Below are 7,776 nucleotides of genomic sequence, written 5' to 3'. Positions count from 1 at the left end.
CAGGCAAGCAAACCCCCCTTGAGCATTCCTATAGTGCCCATTTCTTTCCCTCTCATGCTTGCATTAGAACTGCTACTGTTTTCAGTATGATCCTACTTTGATGCATAGCCTGTTTTTGTTACCTGCTTATTGTTACCTTACCTGCTTATCCTAAACTGCTTAGTATAGGTTGGTTAGTGATCCATCAGTGACCCCCACCTTGTCCTAGTTGCCTCCCCTTATGTTCAATGACTCGGTCAACGTGATCGACGACCAGGCCCCGGCACCGCACATCACTTTCCCCTAGTTGTACGACTCTGCAGAGTTACCATCGAGTGCCGAGGGTGGAACCTCTTACATCACTCCTGATGAGATCTCTATAGTGTAGCTATACGGTCGAGGTCATCGAGGGTGATTTCCTCCTTAACCACTTCCGTTACGGCTCTGTCCTGCAACCCCTCAAGTGTGAACCTCGAGGGTGGATCCTCTTACATTCACCTTGATGATAACATCGAGTGGAATTCACCGGGGGTGATTCCTCGGGTTTTCCCTTTGGTGTCAGACACACAGTTACTATGGTTACTATGACTTTACACTGAACCATGTTACTAAAGACGGGTAGGCCCTGAGGGGTACCCGCGCGAGCTTAATAGCGAGTGATGTGGAGACGGGTTGACCTGGAGGGTGCCCACGGGATACTTACAAGGCGTGGCCGGGCATTCTTAGCCCTTGCCGCAAATACTCGAGACGAGGCAATGGGGTCACATCTTTCGTGAGTCTCTGCTTGTTACCGCGCGTTCCTAATCCACTACGATTTGGATATTTGATCCGAGGGCCTCCGGCCTGATAGCACTAATCATCACGTGGGCATAGTATGGGCGTTCTGCGTCGTATACATCAGCCGAAGCTTAATAGACGTCAGCGACTGAGCGGCGCGCGCCGGGTTGGACTGGTAAGCTCCTGCCTTTTTAGGAAGGTAGCTAGGTCTGCTCACCGGCCGCCCTCGCAACATGCAGGAGTTCCCGGGGAGATGGCCCATGACCCCTGGGGGCATAGGTTTATTCCGGCATGCTGGCCTCTCTATTAAGCCTAGGTCGGGTTGCGGCGTATTGTTTGGCCGAGGCCGGGCATGACCCAGGAAAGTGTGTCTGGCCGGAGTTAATCGAGCATGGTGGGTAAGTTGGTGCACCCCTGCAGGGAAGAAAACATCTATCGATAGCCTGTCCTACGGTAATGGACACTTGGAGTTGTATCCCGATCGATACAACTAGAACTGGATACTTGTGATGAGAAATGGATTGTGATGAGACTTGGATATGAGATGATAACTGGATAGTATGGCTCTAGGATTGCTTTCTCGCAGGGAGTCGAGAAAGGATCTCTGGCCGAGGTTGATAACACTTCTATTACTTTACTTTATGCTACTCTACTCCCTCCTGTTGCTGCAAGATGGTGGTTTCCAGAAGATGCTAGTCTTCGATAGGCTAGGCTTTCCCCTCCCCTTCTGGCATTCTGCAGTTTAGTCCATAGATACAACCCATTCCTTTGATACAGATGCATACTTAGTTTAGATCTGATGTAAGACTTGCGAGTACTTTGGATGAGTACTCACGGTTGCTTTGCTACTTTTTTCCCCCATACCCGATTGTTGTGACCAGTTGATGGATCCCAGGAGCTAGACGACGCCACTGATGACTACTACTACCCAGAGGATGCCTACTACTACGTGAAGACCGCCGACGACTAGGAGTAGTTAGGAGGCTCCCAGGCAGGAGGCCTTGCCTTTTCGATCGTTGTTGCTTTTGTGCTAGCCTTCTTAAGGCAAACTTGTCTAACTTATGTCTGTACTCAGATATTGTTGCTTTCGCTGACTCTTGTGTATTCGAGCTTATGTATTCGAGCCTTCGAGGCCCCTGGCTTGTAATATAAAGCTTGTATTATTTTAATTTGTGTCTAGAGTTGTGTTGTGATATCTTCCCGTGAGTCCTTGATCTTGATCGTACACATTTGCGTGTATGATTAGTGTACGGTCAAATCGGGGGCGTCACATATGCTCTCCGGTCCATTTGTCTTTTTGGTCAAGTTTGATGGGTAGTTCTTCTAAGGGATTTGTGCATTGTAGTGGGTACATTCTTGTGGTAATTCATCCCAGTGACATAAAGGGAACAAACATGTACTGTATTGTTACCACTAAGAATAAAATGATGCTTTCTGTATCACACTTGGATGATAGTTTTATTGTCTACATTTTGTCATCATGCTTATTATAATGCTTTGTTCGTCATAAACTTAATACTTCGAGAGCATGTTGGACAACGATCCTGGGGTAGAGTATTAGTTGTAGATGCAACTAGATAATGGTCCACATATCACTGACATACATAATGCCTATATGAAATTATACCATGAATGATCATAGTAATAAATGTAAACATTGCAATTTAGTCGATGCTAAAAGCGCATGTTTACTCCCTGAGGGGGGGGGTGAATGGGAGTTTTTTAGAAATTCGTCAAACTCTGAGGAATTTGACGAAGATTAGAGCAAAGAAATAGAAACGCGAGGGAACTAAGTCAGCATAGAAATGAAAAGCATGCATACAAGATACATACAAATGAAGAACATGCAGTCATATAGTAATACAAGCATGAAGGAGATGAACTGATGAAATAGAATACGGCTTAATGAAAGTCTTCAGTTCAAGTTCTTTAGAAAGTACATCACAAATTCTTCAACAGCGGAATAAAGTAAAGAGATGGGTGAGGAATTTGAAACCAGGTTGGCTCGGCGAAGACACAATGATTTGGTAGACCAGTTCTAGTTGATGTATCCACTGTACGTCTGGTTGAGGCTGTTGAGACGAACTCAGAGGACACACAGTCTTCGATGTATTCCTCTTGAGCTAAGGTCACTTAGACCTCGCCCAATCACTCGTGCTAAGTCTTGAAGGTAGACTTTCAAAACCTTCACAGACTTGTTCACCGGCACACCATAATGACTCTTCGTGTGCTCAGAATGTCACGCCTAACTGTTTGGAAGAATGACAGTCTTCAAAGGTAACAGGCGTCGGATCACACAGATCAATCTTTTTAGTGATGCTCAATCACTTTGGCTCTGGGTTTTTCCTCACTTAGGATTCTCTCAAAGTCGTCAAAGGATGGGTTGCTCTCAAATGACAAGTGTCAAGTTCTCTCAGAGCAGCCAACCAACAAGTGGTTGTGGGGGCGGCTATTTATAGCCAGGGGCAATCCGACATGAATTGTCATAAATGCCCTTCTTTGATTCGACCGTTATCAGGATAAGGGTCCACTCGATGGCTGGCCCATGACACATCAACGGCCGGAACTTGAACTCTCAAATTTGTTGGGGCACTCAATTTCCTCACTTTAGGTAGATCGCGCTGGCGAAATCCTAACTCCTCAGCCTGACCAAATGCGTCAGCGACCAGATGAACTTCGTCACTGTCGCTAGAAAATGCCTCAGCTGATCCGAAGATTTCCAAAGGCTTCTCGAAGCGATTTTTGTATGTATAGGTTTGAGCATCACTTTGGAAATGTGAACTATGATTCACCTAGACCCTCTTTAACAGTACTTTTTTTTCCTACAACTCAAATAAGAAGAAAGAAACTATGCAAACAAAAGTCTTCAAGCTGCAAGTCTTCACATCAATTTCTTCAAAGGCCGTACCAATTTCATCACCAAATTCTTCACTTGAAGAAAACTATTTTTAGCGGCCATCTTCTATTTGTTAAACCAAATCTGCAGGGACTATATATCCTGTGTACACTCATAAACACATTAGTTCCTCAACCTATTTGTCTTCAATACTCCAAAACCACTAAGGGAGCACTTGATGCACTTACAATCTCCCTCTTTTTGGTGATTGATGACAAATTGGTTAGGTTTTCAATGGGAGTAAATAATTGAAGTGTAAGTACAAAGTATGAAGAAATTGGTTACAAGATATTGAGGAACTCCCCATGAAGATGTGCATATGAAGAATTTGCTTTGGATTGCAAATGCACATGGCAGGTTGAAATTGTGGAGATCCCCCCTATATCTTGGAATCCAATCATGCATGATCATAAGATATTTGAAGAATATGAATGCATGATGAAAATTGGTGTCTGACGAAATTGTGCATGCATGAGCAGATATATTGAAGGATCAGAGCATGCATATAAAACGTAGCGAAAAAGAGTCAGACAACCAATAGTTATTTAAGTTGCAACTCATTAAGGAGCGAATCAAATGAAGTTCAAGAGTAGTAACTCAGCAAAAACAACCCATATAACGACCTGCTTGAAGACTAACTCAGACTTCTCCCCCTTTGTCCTTAAATAACCAAAAGGATATGAAGATGAGGACTAACACCCCTGAAGAAAATCATCATGGTGAAGACAAGGGAGCGCTAGCATTGTCGGGGTCGCGCAAAGCAGAGGGACCAACAACTGTGTCTTCAAAAGCTTCATTTTCATCAGTGGTGCACGATGAAGACTTTGAAATCGGTATGAGAGAAGGGACTTGAATTTTCTTGAACTTGTTCCTGGGCAAATCGACCCAATCAAAGTTCATCTGAAAATCCATAGCAGCAAGTTCTTCATCTGTCTTGAGGTGCGAGAGTATGGCCGATGTTCTGTCAAATATTTTGTGGGCATAGTAGTGGTTCTTGCGGATGACGTTATGCGTCACTGTCATATTGGCTTGAATTGCAGCAAACTGATGCTTAACCCATCTATAATTCTTGTCAATTTTCTGGTGCAAGCTTATGAGTAATTCACAGTCCGTCATGGTACATGGTGCTTCTGGTGAAAAAGATAGTCTTGAAGCTTTTGCAACAGTGTCCTGGCTAGCAGTTTCATTATCAGTGGAATTTGAGACAGGATGACATTATTTTCCATCAAGGGGACGAATTCCTTCATCAATTATAGCCTTGCCCTTGCCAGGAACTGTAGAGAGAGTGTTATGAAGAACTTCAACTTCTGGTAGATAGTTTAGATGATTCTGACAATCAGCCTTGTAATGAATTGAAGACCGGGATCTGATGAATCTCATGATCCATGGAGCATATGACTTCAAATCAAAAGGTGATTGGGCCATTTTGACCAAAGTCCTCATGAAGAAATCCTGAATGTTGATGGGAGTACCATGTATGATGTGGAACAACAGATTCTTCATGACTCCCACAACTTCTTTAGTATTGGAGTTGTGACCGTTGATGGGGCTCAGGGTTTTGGCCAGAATACGATAGACTGTTCTTGGCACATACAACAAATCCTTCACAAGGAAGTTTGTCCGTGGAGCTTCTTACTACTTCTTGAGCTTGCGTTGGTTTTTTTCCTTAAAGAGCAAAAGGGTGATGCAGCACAGTAGAGATAAGTATTCCCTCAGTTAAGAACCAAGGTATCAATCCAGTAGGAGAAGAACGCACAAATCACCAATACCTGAACAAACAATCAAACACTTGCACCCAATGCGATAAAGGGGTTGTCAATCCCTTCACGGCCACTTGCAAAGGTGATATCTGATAGAGATAGATAAATAAAACTAAATGAAAGACAAAATATTTTTGGGTTTTTTGGTTTATAGATCTGAAAATAAAAGATTGAAAAATAGTAGATCAGAAACTAATATGATGGAAAATAGACACGGGTGTCGTGGGAACGGATCTGACAGTAGAGGTGGGGGTACATAGGATAGGGCAGAGTCATAGCTATGGTGAAGTTGTACACTCGGATTTACGAGTTCAGGCCCCTCTCAGAGGAGGTAAAAGCCCTATGTATCGGTGCTGCAGGAGCTTTGTTGATTGGAGTATGAGTTACAGGGGGTGCGGACCCTTGTGCCAGAGGGGAGGGGTGGCTTATATCACTACAAAAAAGGACACATCCATGACATTTTGGGCCGAACGAATTTTTTTTCTGTCATACATATGACACTTCTATGACGATAATTGTGACAAAACCCGGTATCATCATAGATGTGGTGGGCTCCTACTTCTATGACAAAAAATCATGACAGAAAATGGGCTTTTTGTCCTGGGCGGGCCGGAGACGCAGCTGCATGACATTCTTTGGGCCGTCCATGATGGAAAAAACCATGGTAGAAGCGAGGGCGAGGAAAATTTCGGGGAGTTCCCGGTTACGGTGGGAGGTCGGGGGCCGAGTGATGCGCGTTTCTCTCATACACGTACGCGTGTGTGTGCGAGGCGTTGGCTCTAACTCAAACCCGAGCGAGGCGTTGGGCTCTAACTGAACTCGAGCGATTGCACTGCAGGCTACGTGTTACTGAACCCGAGGGATCGATCAATGGCTGTTAACTGAACCCGATCGAGCGATTCCTTCGCTACTGCTGCTAACTGAAGCCGATCGATGCAACCTCTGGGATGAACAGTGAGTGTTGCGAGGGGGTTTGGATGAACAGTGAGCGGTGGCATTGCCTCTGGATGAACAGGACCCCGTGGTGTGGTGGAGGGCTAGATGAACAGTGGACGGTGGTGGGGTGCCCGTGGAGGGGTGGTTGAATAGGACCCCGTGGTGTGGAGGGCTGGATGAACAGTAGACGGTGGAGGGGTGCCCGTGGAGGGGTGGTTGAACAGTAGCCGGTGGAGTAGCGCGCGGTGGAGGCTGGATGAACAGGAGCCCGTGGAGGCTGGAGGAGGTCGACGGTAGCCCGTGGAGGCTGCAAGAGGTCGACGATGGAGATGAACAGTATCCCGTGGAGTCCCGTTTTGCGGCACGCCACACCCCTCCTGATGAACAGGACCCCCGTTTTGACCGTAGCGCTCCAACACAAGTCCGTTTCGTCCGTTTTGCGGTACGCCACACCCCTCCCGATCAACAGGACCCACATTTCGACCGTAGGAGGTCCGTTTCCTCCGTTTTGCGGTACGCCAGACCCCTCTCGATCAACAGGACCCCATTCCGAACGTAGGAGGTTCGTTTCCTCTGTTGTGCAGTACGTCAGGCCTCGTTTCCATCGCCTGTTCCGTCCAAGCCCTCCCGATGAACACGACCACGCATTCTGTTCCGACCCAGCCGGTTGGCTCCCACGCGTTCCGTTGCCTCCCGATGAACATGACGCATTCTGTTGCCTCCCCATGAACACGACACATTCCGTTGCCTCCCCATGAACACGACGACGACACTGTTTCTCCATTCTGACCCAGCCATGTACACGAGCGCTGGCCGTACATATGCGCGAGTAGGCGTTCGAGACCCCGCCGGTATGTACACATATGTGGCCGTATTTTCTTTCTTGCACCGTGGCTGCTGTATGTACGTGTACATGCTACGTGCGCGCCTCTACTACGACACGTGCGCGCCTCTACATCCACCAGTATATATGTATGTACACGTTCGCGACCAGAATGACAACGCTACGTACGCTTCGACCAGGTGGGTCCCGACTGTCAGGCACTTCCTTGCATGCGAAGATGTAGCTGGTGGGTCCCAACAGTCGAGGGGCGAATCATTTTTTTGTTGCCCGGACGCACTTCCTTGCGTGCGAAGGTGTAGCTGGTGGGTCCCAGCAGTCAGGGGGGAAACATTTTTTTCGTGAAATACGGTGGCCCGTCCGGTGGGTCCCCGCTGTCATGTGGAGGAATAATTATTTTGCGCGTAATAAGGAGGCACTTCCTTGCTGCGGCCGTGGACCCAGCTATCAGCGTCTCCATGCACAGTACTCTTCCGATGCAAGTCGGTCATTGACCACATTGACCACGCCGCGCCAAGAGCACCACAGCGGTGGACGACGACGAGGCCTAGGAAGGGGATGACATGGAGGCAGGGAAGACTCGGTAG

The sequence above is a fragment of the Triticum aestivum genome, chromosome 5A (genome assembly GCF_018294505.1).
Source record: "Triticum aestivum cultivar Chinese Spring chromosome 5A, IWGSC CS RefSeq v2.1, whole genome shotgun sequence".
NCBI classification, from domain to species: Eukaryota; Viridiplantae; Streptophyta; class Magnoliopsida; order Poales; family Poaceae; genus Triticum; species Triticum aestivum.
This window is presented reverse-complemented; position numbering follows the sequence as displayed.